Here is a 14160-nt window from a genome sequence, read left to right on the forward strand (position 1 = left end):
TCTGAAAATGGTACTCTGGAGGTTCTGGATTTCAGTTTTCTACCTAAGAGCCTAAATTTATCTTCCAGAATCTCCCTCCCACATTTTCCTATGTTGTTGGTACCCACATGTACAAGAGATCTATCTCCTCCCCAATGTTGTCTAAATTCTTATGTAGGTGACGCATTAAGTCTACCACCTTCACACCAGAGAGGCAAGGGACCAAGCAGTCCTCACATTTACCAGCCACCCAGCTATACACATGAGTAATAATAGAATCTCAAATTAAAACAACTGTCCTAATCCTTCCCTCCTGGGCAGAAGCTCCTGGAGACACAATCTCAGTGTGAGAGGATATTACATCCCCTGGACGGTAGGTCCTGGTTGCAGGATCACTTCCTGCCTCTCTAAGGGGCCCTTTTACAAAGGTGCGCTGAAAAACGGCCTGCAGTAGTGTAGACGTGTGTTTTAGGCATGCGCAGAATCATTTTTCAGTGCACCTGTAAAAAAATGCCTTAAAAAATTTTAATAAAATAAATGGTTTAAAAAAAAAAAATTTTTTTTTAAACACTACAAATGCTGGCTCCTCCCACAACCAAAGGGCTTGCATTTGGCCGGGTTTGAGATGGCCGGGCCCGGTTTCCATTATGGCCGAAAACCGAAGCCGGCGATCTCTAAATCCGGCGATCTCAACATTTGACCTAAATGTTGAGATTTGGCCTGCCCCGACAGTTGGCTCCACCCCTTTACGGAGACGGCCCCGGAGATGGCCGGTGCCGTTTGATTATGCCCCTCCAAGATATTTTGAAGATGAGTCATTGAAGAATATCAGCAATTGTGATTCTTGGTGTTTTTGTAATCCAATAGTTCTCCAATAGATGAATTACAAAAACACGAAGAATCACAATTGCTGATATTCTTCAATGACTCATCTTCAAAATATCTTGGAGGGGCATAATCAAACGGCACCGGCCATCTCCAAGGTCGTCTCTGTAAAGGGGCGGAGCCAACTGTATTATCGAAAAAGATGGCCGGCCGTCTTATCTTTCGATAACATGGTCGGGGCTGGCCAAATCTCAACATTTAGGTCAAATGTTGAGATCGCCGGATTTAGAGATCGCCGGCTTCGGTTTTCGGCCATAATGGAAATCGTGCCCGGCCATCTCAAACCCGGCCAAATGCAAGCCCTTTGGTCGTGGGAGGAGCCAGCATTTGTAGTGCACTGGTTCCCCTCACATGCCAGGACACCAACTGGGCACCCTAGGGGGCACTGCAGTAGACTTCAAAAATTGCTCCCAGGTGCATAGCGCCCTTACCTTGTGTGCTGAGCCCCCCAAATCCCCCCAAAACCCACTCCCCACAACTGTACACCACTAACATAGCCCTTAGGGATGAAGAGGGGCACCTACATGTGGGTACAGTGGGTTTTCGGGGGGGGTTGGAGGGCTTAACATTTACCACAAGTGTAACAGGTAGGGGGGGATGGGCCTGGTTCTACCTGCCTGAAGTGCACTGCACCCACTAAAAACTGCTCCAGGGACCTGCATACTGCTGTCAGGGAGCTGGGTATGACATTTGAGGCTGGCATAGAGGCTTGCAAAAAAATTTTGGGGGGTGGGGGGGGGGTGGGAGGGGGTTGGTGACCACTGGGGGAGTAAGGGGAGTTGATCCCCAATTCCCTCCGGTGGTCATCTGGTCAGTTGGGGCACCTTTTTGAAGCTTGGTCATGAAAAAAAAGGGACCAAGTGAAGCCGGTGAAATGCTTGTCAGGGCCGGCTTTGTTTTTTCCATTATCGAGCGAAGCCGGACGTCTCGTAACCATGCCCCCATCCCGCCTTCTGTACCCTGCCGAAACGCCCCCTTGAAGTTTGGTCGGCTCCGCGATGGAAAGCAGTTGAACCCGGCCAAAATCGGCTTTCGACTATACCGATTTGGCCGGGTTTAGAAGATGGCCGGCCATCTCCCGATTTGTGTCGGAAGATGGCCGGCGATCTCCTTCGAAAATAAGCAGGTTGGTGACCTCAGCGGTGCTCATTGCTAATAGACATAGCAATGTAACCAGTACCCAGCTCTTCATCGGCTCACTCGATTAATTCTTTTAAATCTTTTACAAATTTTTTACTAATCACTCATTACTACTATTTTTCAAACTTATCTTTTTATGTCCAACCCAGGGGTTTTACTGTCCGACATGCATGTTTCGCCTGAAGACGAGCTGTCTCAAGGACACTCCCCTATGAGAAAAAATATATATAGTAATTTACTACTGCCACCGCTTGAGAATCCTATCCTTTACTAATTCCCAAGCAGTAATAAGTTAAAGTTAACTTCATAAAGTTTCCTTACCCCAAGCCTCCATTAGCACCAGCTCTGCTTCTACTATTCGGGATCAACCCCCTTGCAAAGTTGGTGGAGGCGTTCCTTCTACCTGTTTAAATCCCTTAAACTCCAGATGACGTAATAATCCCGCCCCTTGACTCCCATAGGTCATTCAATCTTGCCTAGTTATTATCTTCTTCAAATCAACGATGCCCATTCCAGCTCAGCATTTAAGCCATCCGGAGCGACCGTCTGCAAAGTGTAAATATACCACTGCTCCCTGTAATGCAATAATTTCCCAACTGATCCACCTTCCTTACCCGGCCCTGCATGTTCTACTATTCTCCATCTAATGTCAACCACAGTATGCTGTTGCTGCAACCAATGGTCAACCAAAGGTGCCTGAATATTCTGAGTGGTAATGCGAGATTTATGTTCAGTAAGACGCACCTTGATAGGTTGTGCGCTCCTCCCCACATAAATTAATTTACATGGGCATTCTATAATATATACCATGTTACTGGTATCACAAGTAGTGACGTCTCTAGCTTTCAATATTCTCCGCATCCCTGGGACCGACCATGCAAAACCTGTGATCGCTAGTTTACACCACTGACAGCGCCCACACACCAACTGAGCCCCCCCCCCCCCCCCCCAATGTCATTAGAATGAGGATCAAAAAACTTATTAGATCCTAACTGTTCTCCCAATGTTTTACCCCTGGTATACGATATCTTTGGAAACTCCTGAAAGCAAGGGTAAAGCTGAACTATATGCCAATGTGTCTTCATAATCTGCACTAACTTCTGACTAACTTCAGTGAAAGGGAGAATACATGTCAGACGATCTGATTCATCCCTTGAACTATCATTTAATCATTTAACTATCATTTAAAATTTTTGCCTTTTTGGGTTTGAGACCTTACCGCCAGCTATTGACCTAGCAGTAAGGTCTCACACGGTAACCAGGCAAAAATGGTCTATATGCGTAGAATGATGATTACTGCCCCATTACCACCTGCACGCCAGAAAATAAAAGTACTTTCTGGCACGCCTAGTGGATGCGTCAAAAATGAAATGACCGCAAGGGCTACGCGGTAGCCGGGCGGTAACTCAAAATTGATATGCATTGGACATGCGTAGGCGCCTACGCGGCTTAGTAAAAGGGCCCTTAAGGCAGCAAAGACGTTGCCAGACTGGAGGTGGGACTTCTGTACCATGTTCTTGTAGGACTCCTCTATATACCTCTGCCTGCTTCCGCTTCTCCAAGTCTGCTAATTTAGCCTCCAGGGATTAAACCCATTCCCTGAGCACTAAGAGCTTTTTACACTGAGTACACACATATGACCTCTCACCAAATTGGAGATAATCAAACATATGTCACTCAGTGAAAAAGTCTGGATAGCCCCCGTTTGTGGATGAATTGCTACCAGCATCTTAGTATTGGTGAGTAGTTAAATTACTAATGGAACTGAAGTATGTCAATTAAAGTCCCCTAAGATTGCTAGTTATTTGTTGGGTTATGCTAATATTTAGTTATTATTTTTTTTATTAGGTTGTCCTCCTAGACCTAAAAACCTCTCCTGCCCACTTAAATCACTTACCGCTGCCTAAGTGGAGATATTCTACCGGACAGTGCTATTGAACATCCCCACAGACTGCTGAACAAAAAAAGTGGGCAGGTCAGGGGCAGCACTGGAGACAGTATTGAGGAGGAGCCGGGGGTTATGCAGGTGCCAACAGTATTCAGTGCCGGCACTGCATAGCTAAGTGAGTGAATTTAGGACAACTCAATAGCTGTCCTAACTTCACCCATTGTGAATATTGGCCAGGATTCACATCACTATTTTTTAGTTTAAAAGCCCTCTTGATCACCTTCCTGGGCTCCCAAATAGCCCTCTTCCTCCTACCACTTCTCCCCCAGGTCATGAGTATCAACACCCCTACCCCAACCCCCTGATGTATAGGTAGGTTCCTCCAGGTCTACCTGTCTCCCTGGTGGTTCTAGTGGGGTCAGTAGGGGCAAGACCAAAGCTCCCTTGCTCCTGCCCCTTGTGGATGCACTTGCAAAATGGATGCCACAATTTCTCAGGGGGGAGTTGGGGGTCTCTTTTGAGAAGGAGGGGAAGGGCATTGATACTCGTAAACTAGAAAGGAATGGAGTTATGTGGGAGGCTTGGAGGGGGATTTGGAGGGCTTCAAAATATAAAGAAATTATTATGCAGGTCCCAGCCGATGTACAGCCAGGGCTCACATAGCTTTCTTATGCGGGCCCCAGCTGAATATCAGTCTGGACCTGCATAAGCTCTGGCAGCTAGGGCGGTGTAAATTAGCCCCAGATATTTAGTGCTGGTCCCCGGAGATGACCTAGAACTGATTATCCAAAGCCAATGTAGCCATCACTGTTGTAAAAAAAATGCTGACTGTTGCCAGCTGAATACTGGCTTCTGGACTCCTAATTGATTCAATGCCTATAAACCAAAGATTAGATGGGAGTGGGTGTGAGCTGAGGTGGGTAGGAGAGAATTAAACTCTAAACAGTGGCTTTTTTAGCTACTAGCTGTGCTCAACTTTGAAGCTATGGCAAACTCTAAAACAGCACATTTAAATGCTAGCCTATTCTCTAAAATAGCTTTTATCTGAAACTCTAACAGAGACTTTAAAACTATTCCCTAAAGTGTCTTTGCTAAATAAGTAGAATAACTTTAAATAAAAACACTAAGATTACCTATTTAACCCAAATTCTACCTTTTACCAAGTTTAAATGCAATTTTCCAGCAGGTAAAATACTCACCAATAAAGTTTTCTTCCCCAAAGAAAGTCCTCTCATAGCACCTCTTCTGGACTGACAGCACCTGAGCTCTGGTTTACTTATGTATCTGTGCTTCCAGGGCAATGTTCACTAATAATTCTTTGATTAATTACACTGCAATCAGTTTGCTAATACAGTACTTCTTCAGTGTTCCTCACAGACCTTACAGAGTACCAGGCAGCAGAGGCAAAGCTTACTCTGGATCTGGCATTTCAAATGTGCTTCAAATATCCCCCCCATGCCAAAAATGTATGACAATCCTACAGATTACAAAGGAAGGCTAGGTGGTATCCAAGTATAATATAACAATGGCCTGAAAAACCAGTATGTAAACTTCCCCTTCATTTCTGCCATATATCACTCAACTGCTCTGAAAATGCCCAAACTTTGCCTTGAGAATGCTGACACACAGGACTAGATGTTATAGTGAAAACACTTCCAGCAGATCATCCAATCCACTTGGAAAGCCAGCTGTCAAGAGCTGCAGCATCGGCCTGTGTCTCACCCCACTCAATTCTTGCAAATATACTTTACACTAGATTATACAGTGGCAGAGGGAAAATAGCACTACCAACCCTCTATAAGTACATAAGTAATGCCACACTGGGAAAAGACCAAGGGTCCATTGAGCCCAGCATCCTGACCACAACAGCGGCCAATCCAGGCCAAGGGCACCTGGCAAGCTTCCCAAATGTACAAACATTCTATACATGTTATTCCTGGAATTGTGGATTTTTTCCAAGTCCATTTAGTAGTGGTTTATGGACTTGTCCTTTAGGAAACCGTCTAACCCCTTTTTAAACTCTGCTAAGCTAACCACCTTCACCACGTTCTCCGGCAACGAATTCCAGAGTTTAATTATGTGTTGGGTGAAGAAAAATTTTCTCCAATTTTTTTAAAATTTACTACACTGTAGTTTCATCCCTAAATGCACAAGGTGAAGCCAGTCCTGAACCTAGCAAGTCTTGAAAGGTCACACATGTCCAGCTGCTTTCCTAGGTATCTGTGGATCCTCTTCTACTTCTATCCCTCTGCCTGACGGCGTACCTCAGGGTTCTGTTCTTGGTCCCCTCCTCTTTTCTATCTACACTTCTTCCCTTGGTTCATTAATCTCATCCCATGGCTTTTCCTACCATCTCTATGCTGATGACTCCCAAATCTACCTTTCTACTCCTGATATCTCACCTTGCATTCAAACCAAAGTTTCAGCGTGCTTGTCTGACATTGCTGTCTGGATGTCTCAACGCCACCTGAAATTAAATATGACCAAAACCGAGCTTCTCATTTTCCCCCCCAAATCCACCTCCCCGCTCCCCCCATTTTCTATTTCTGTTGATGGCTCTCTCATTCTCCCTGTCTCCTCAGCTCGAAACCTTGGGGTCATCTTTGACTCTTCTCTCTCCTTCTCTACTCATATCCAGCAGATTGCCAAGACCTGTCGTTTCTTTCTTTACAACATCTGTAAAATCCGCCCCTTTCTTTCCGAGCACTCTACCAAAACCCTCATCCACACCCTTGTCACCTCTCGTTTAGACTACTGCAATCTGCTTCTTGCTGGCCTCCCACTTAGTCACCTCTCCCCTCTCCAGTTGGTTCAAAAATCTGCTGCCCGTCTCATCTTCCGCCAGGATCGCTTTACTCATACTACTCCTCTCCTCAAGACCCTTCACTGGCTCCCTATCCGTTTTCGCATCCTGTTCAAACTTCTTCTACTAACCTATAAATGTACTCACTCTGCTGCTCCCCAGTATCTCTCCACACTTGTCCTTCCCTACACCCCTTCCCGTGCACTCCGCTCCATGGATAAATCCTTCTTATCTGTTCCCTTCTCCACTACTGCCAACTCCAGACTTCGCGCCTTCTGTCTCGCTGCACCCTATGCCTGGAATAAACTTCCTGAGCCCCTACGTCTTGCCCCATCCTTGGCCACCTTTAAATCTAGACTGAAAGCCCACCTCTTTAACATTGCTTTTGACTCGTAACCACTCGCCTCCACCTACCCTCCTCTCTTCCTTCCTGTTCACATTAATTGATTTGATTTGCTTACTTTATTTATTTTTTGTCTATTAGATTGTAAGCTCTTTGAGCAGGGACTGTCTTTCTTCTATGTTTGTGCAGCGCTGCGTATGCCTTGTAGCGCTATAGAAATGCTAAATAGTAGTAGTAGTAGTAGTAGTAGGCAGCAAACACAGGACATAGCAGTACATAGGGCATCCACATAGAAAAGGCCTGTAACCTTGAAGGCCCCACCCATAGAAACTGAGCATGCTCCATATAATTTAGTTTAGTTTATTTAGAATTTGATACATCGCTTGGCCAATAAGATCACAGTGGTGTACAATTAAAATGCAAATCCATTAGTAGAGAATGAAAAGAACTTCATAACAGATAGGAAAGAACATATACATTCATAACAAAACATCAAACTAAAAGAGGAAAAAAAACACACAAAAGAGGGAGACTTTAATCACCCCAGAATATGACCTTCAAAAGTTATTCAACAGTAGTGAACTTTTAACAAAGCTTTAAACTTTTTCAAACTTCCTTTGGCCCAGAGGCTCATTGAAAGCTGGTTCCAGCGACAAGGAGCCAGTCGATACAAAACAAAAAAGCAAAATCCTATATGATAGCCTAACAGACTCTGGAAGGATGTGGTATGACCATCCTGAAGCCAGCCAGAGATCTGAGAGGTCTGTTAGGGACATAAGGGGAGGCTAAGGCTGCTAAACAACTTGGGGTCTGCTCATAATAAGCCATATGTGCCAATAAGATGTTGTTTTAATACAATAATTAATAGGGAACTAATTAATATGGATAAAAAGAAGGGATAATATGATCATATTGACAAGCATTATCTAACAAGCAGACAGCAGAGTTCTGTAGCGTTTAAAGATGCTTCAGAGATATATTGGAGACACCAGCCTAGATAATGTTACCATAGTCAAGCCTAGATATAAACAAGGCATGAATCAGTGAATGTAAGCCATTTCCTCCAACAGTCCCTTTAGACTATGCATCTGATGTAACGCAAAGAAACGTTTCTTGATACTTGCAGCACTTTATTTAGAAAAGTGAGATGGTAGTCAATAATTACCCCTAAATATTTAAATGAATTCATAGCTGTAAACAGGGTCTCCCAGAGAACTGGGACCATATCAGGACGTTCTGAACTTCCTGTAATCCAACAAGCAGATGTTTTAGACACGTTCAAATTATAGCAGCATGAATAAAGCTAATATACATCAAAGGAAGGCCCCTGATGTGCTAGAGAGAGCCATTTGAATGAGAAATGAATGGTACAGAGGCAGGCAGATCATGCACTACTTTACCATAAGAAAAGTGCAGTGAGACGGCAAAGCATGGTTTCTTATACTTTCCTCCTGAAGCTTCAGACATAATTGCTGCTTGTGAGTTCCTACTATTTTTTTTAAACATTACAAAACTGTAAATTTGAGAGAGAGCCCTGTAGGAATTGCTGCTTTTTCTGCCCTGTTTGTTATAGCATCAGATATTTGTAGCCAGAATGGTGGATTTGCTATTCCGAGGATGACATCATTTGTCTTAACATTAGTGAAGCTGTTCTAAACCAAGCCTTATAGAAGACTCGCTGAACCTACAAAACTTGCACTGGTGGGATGTTGCTCATGAGTGAGAGCTATGCTTTCTCTTAAGGAGACACAGGAAAATGTGGAGGGGCATTTTTGAACGGGGACAACCATCTCTAAGGGCGCCCATCTGTAAGGACGGCGCCACGAAGGGGCGGCCCCGACCGTATTATCGAAACAATCTTTCGTTTTGATAATACAGTCGGGGACGACCAAATCTCAACATTTAGGTCGACCTTAGAGATGGTCGACCTAAATGTTGAGATCGCCGACCTTAGAGATGGGAGACCTCAGTTTTCACTGATAATGGAAACAGAGGACGCCCATCTCAAAAATGACCAAATCCAAGGCATTTGGTCGTGGAAGGAGCCAGCATTTGTAGTGCACTGGTCCCCTTCACATGCCAGGACACCAACCGGGCACCCTAGGGGGCACTGCAGTGGACTTCAGAAATTGCTCCCAAGTCCATAGCTCCCTTCCCTCGTGTGCTGAGCCCCCTAAAACCCACTCCCCACAACTGTACACCACTACCATAGCCCTTATGGGTGAAGGGGGGCACCTACATGGGGTACAGCGGGTTTTGGGGGGCTTGGAGAGCTCAACATTTACCACCACAAGTGTAAGAGGTTGGGGGGGGGGGATAGGCCTGGGTCCGCCTGCCTGAAGTGCACTGCACCCACTAAAAACTGCTCCAGGGACCTGCATACTGCTGTGATGGAGTTGGGTATGACATTTGAGGCTGGCATAGAGGCTGGCAAAAAATGCTTTTACATTTTTTTTGGGGTGGGAGGGGGTTGGGGACCACTGGGGTAGTAAGGGGAGTTCATCCCCGATTCCCTCCGGTGGTCTTCTGGTCAGTTCTGGCACCTTTTCGAGTGATGAGTAAGCTGATCAAATTTGTGGATAAATACAAAATTACTCAAAGTTGTTAAAATGTAAGAGGACTGCAAGAATTTGCAGAAGGATCATGTGAGATTAGGAGATGGGCATCTAAATGGCAGATGAAACAATGTGGGAAAAATATGAAGCGATGCACATAGGGAACAATAATCCCAACTAAAGGTGCAAAATGTTGGGTTCTGCTTCTCAGTTAGGACTTACTTCTCAAAAAAATGATCTTTGAGTCATTGTAGACAATATTTTGACATTTTCAGTCTAGTGTTGTGGCTGGAAAAAAAAAGCAAATACAATGTTAGGGATTATTCAAAAAAGATCAGCGAACAAAACTGAGATTGTTATACTTCTGTATAGGTCCTGATGTAACTGCAGTTTGAGTAGTGTGTGCAGTTGTGAAGATGCTTGAAGATGGAGGAGTAGCCTAATGGTTGGTAGCAGCAAGCTGAGAACCAGGGGGATCTGGCTGAAATCCCACTGCAAGTTTGTTGTGATCTTGGGCAAATCACTCAACCATCCACGTCTCAGGTACAAACTCAGACTGTGGGCTGCCAGGGACAGAAAAATACTAAATCAGAATGTATACTGCTTCAATAGCTTTCAGGTTCTAGGCAGTATATAAGAAATTATTTTAAATAGTAATAAAAATTGCCTCTGTATTCTCTCCTGCGTTTCTGTACATTGAGAGCTAAGAACTCCACAGGGCCACATTTGGAAGCAGGCAAAAAAAATCCTTCTATCTCCATCTCCAAGGCTAGTGCTGTTCCCTCCCCATCAGCCATCTATTGGCTGGCTGAATCTGAGCAATGGGCTGCAGGGGAAAGAGTGAGCTGTTGCTACCTATTGGATGGTTCTATGTAAAGGGCTGCAACATCCTAGGATAGATGACACACTTCCTGCTTACTGACTGGGAGGAAAAATGCTGCTGTGAAGGTCTGGAAGAGGCAGAAAGTAGCTGTAAAGTGAAGAAAGGCTGGGTGATGGGGACAGAGCTGGGAGAGGAGGAGTGCAAGAGGAATGAGGGGACCAGGAAGGGGTGAAGGGAATTGAAAGGTTTTACTCCCCGACATAGCAAATGCAGCTGTTAAGAGATGGATGAAGCAGAAAAGAGTTGTAAAGGGAAGGGAGGCTGAGTGATGGGGATAAGGGCTTGGGAGTGAGAGAGGAACATATATAGGCTGTGAATTAATGACATAGCCAGGGAGAGGCTCACCTAGGTTAGCTTCAAGCTCACCCAGTGGCAGCGCATATCGTTAGTGTAGCTGGCAGGCCCCGTCAGCTGAAGAGTCCTCTCTGGAGTCTCCCAAGCAGTCTCATCCCTGCAGCAGTCAGCAGCGCATTTCAAGTTGCCGATGTAGGTATCCCCCCCATGCATGCTACATACTCTTTTCAATTGGCACCCTGTGCATGCATTAATGGGGAGGGGGGATGCTGGTTGAACTGAGCATGTGGGGGGGGGGGGGGGGGGGGAGGAATACCGGTGTCAGCGGCTGAAAATGTGCAGCTGACTGCCACGGGGTTGAGACTACTTGGGGGAACTCCAGAGAAAACTTTTCAGCTAGCGGGTCCAGGGGATTCCCCTAGCTAAGGTATTCAGTTTTACTGCTTCAGGGGAGGGGGAGTAGCGGGCAGAGAGGAAATGCGTGGGTCATAGCTACCCAGTCCAATCCCAGGCCCACCCCAAAATTGATGTCTGGCTACACTTCTACTGTAAGGATGACAGTGACATGGGCTGTGATGGGGAAAAAGAACCTTGGAAAAGAAGACATGATCTGGGAGAGAGAAAGTAAAACAAGCAAAGGTGCTGAATGAGAGGATGCAAGCTTCAGATGGGAGAAGAGCTGGGTGGGACTATGAAAGGCAGGGGCTGAATGAAAGGTCAATGGAAGCACAAGGATTGTCCCAAGAAACAGAAATATTCAGGGGCTTTCGGAACTGGGACCAAAAAGATGATTCATGCTTGTGGGAAACTGGGAATAACAAAGATGTGAGCTTAATCTGCTGACGAAGAGTGAGGGATGGGGGCGGGGCAACTTGATGGGGAGAGGAAATAGGAGAGGGGATCATGGCAGAGAGGAAGAGAAGTTTAGGATGGAGAGTGGAGCAAGTAGGTGGGTATTAAACACTCTACCCCCAAACATAAGTCAAACTATACATAGAGAGTAAGAAACAAGGGGGGAAATAGGATAAAAAGGCCAGAGGAGGAAGAAGCATTTTTATGTTTGTTAGTATCTCTGTTTGTGGTGTCATTTATATGTTATATTGTTTGTAACTTTATTCTATACTATTTTTATTTATGTACACCACTTTGATGGTTTGACCCTAAGTGGGTAATCAAATGAATACAACCTTTGAACCTTTGAAGATATTAAGAGAAACAGGGTGAGTGAATAGGGTGTGTGTGGGGGGGGGGGGGGGGAGAGAATGAGTTGAGGGTAAACTAGTGGGGTGAGCTAGATGTGGGGAGGGAAGAGAGACTGGGACTTTCAGTGCTTTCCCAACCTCCTCTTTTGACCACATGAACCTTCCCTGTGTATGCAGCACTTGCTATGCTCTTCATTTAAACATGGCCTGACCAGTTGTACCCATGGCCCACCAAGCATTGTTTTTCTTCTTATGACCACAGTAATGCGTGGTGAGTTGAGCACTCCCATTCATTATAAAAAGTTGACTCCTATGTAAAAGGATATAGCTGAACAAGAGGTTTATAAAGTTAAATAAGGAACAGTTGTTTAACCTCTCAAACAAAATTAAAGCAACCAGCAGAATGAAAATCTCAAAAAGAATGTTTTCACAAAGCGCATAATTAACCTGTGAAATCAGTTGCTGAAGGATGTGGACAAGGTGACTAACATAAGAACATAAGCGTTGCCATATTGAGACAGAGTAAAGGTCCGTCAAGCCCAGTAGTACTTGTCAAGATCCCAAAAAGAGTAAGACAGATTTTATGCCAAACCTTTTGTAAACCCCGCTAAGTTAACTGCTTTTACCATATTTTCTGGCAATGTATTCCAGAGTTTAATTATACATTGAATGAATAAATATTTTCTTCAGTTTGTTTTAGTATCTTCATTGAGTGCCCCCTAGTATTTTTGGTTTTGACAAGTTCCTGAAGGAAAAGTCCATAAAAAGTTATTAGCCAGATAGAAATGGAAAAGCAATTGCTTATCCCTGGAGATGAGCTAAGAAAAATAGATCTACTTATGGGTATCTATCTGCTAGATAGACTTTTTAACAGCTAGTTCATTTGGAACTCAAAATAGCACACAAGAAAACTGGGTTGGTCAACTTGTTTTGCTTTTGGTTTAAACTAGCTTTAGAATTTTCCAGTGCCTTAAAATGTTTCACTAAGTGTAGTACATTTGGATGGGTCTTCATTCATAATATGTCCCCCATTTCAATTACTTACTTTTTAAAAAGAGTCCCTCAGAGTAGTATTTGAAAGTTGATCATACTAAAGTAGATTTCTGTACAAGTGATATAAGAGCCAACTCACTCCAACCAAAAACAGCATACTCTAAATAATCATTGCGTGATCCTTGCAAATGATAATCAAACTATCCACCAAAACAAATCAGTAACAATAAAGCAATTGTCATACTCTCATAAGTTTATTACTTTTCTTACACAATTCTGCCTACATTGGTGGGAGGGGGAAGTTATCAAGCTGTGTTAAGGCAATAACCTCCATTATTTACCCCTTATTATGACTTAAAAGACACTAATGCAGGTTGTTTTGCCTTAACACAGCATTAGTTAAGTGACTATGAGTTAAATAGTAATGAGATGTATAACATGCAAATGCATGTAAAGCATCTCATTACTATGTAAATCCAACTGCGGCTTGAGGTGTGCACCAGGTGCGCACTGCAAGTCATTCTATAGCAAGTAAAATAACCCCAGCTAAAAGCTGAGGTTATTTTACCACCTGGTAGCCCAATGTTCCCAGGCTTCATCTTAAAAGGTTAACTGGAGCTGTCAAACTCCTCTCCCCATAAGGATACCCCCCCCCCCAATCCTCACCTGCACTCCCTAATCTTCAACCGACTCACTGATCATACTCCAAACCCCTCAATCATCTCCTGTGCCCCCCTGTCTGATCATACTCCAACTCCCACACAAAGGGAAACCCCCCCCCAAAGGTTCCCCCGCCCCTACCATACTTTGTTTCTGCCCTGGTGTCTAGGGGAGGTGGTGTCACGTTCTCCAAAACAGGAACTAGGTTAGTGAGCCCTTGGGCCACTGCCAAGGAGCGGCAGTGGCAGGCAAAACCACCCCACACCAGGAACAAGACAGAACTCAGATAGAAACAGCAAGACTTCACCTGCACTAGCCGCCCTTCCCCAGGAGTTAAGCCCCTGGCTGCAGGCGGCCGACAGGACTTACAGGACAGGGCAGGAACTGGAAGCTGCAAGCAGCCACTAAAACAGGGAACAAACACTGACAAACACAAGACAGAACTGAAAGCTGCCAGGCAGCCACTGAACAAGAAACACAGACAAACAGAAACTAAACACAAAAGACAGACAAGGAACAAGTCTAGGAAACAAAC

The sequence above is a fragment of the Microcaecilia unicolor genome, chromosome 7 (genome assembly GCF_901765095.1).
Source record: "Microcaecilia unicolor chromosome 7, aMicUni1.1, whole genome shotgun sequence".
NCBI classification, from domain to species: Eukaryota; Metazoa; Chordata; class Amphibia; order Gymnophiona; family Siphonopidae; genus Microcaecilia; species Microcaecilia unicolor.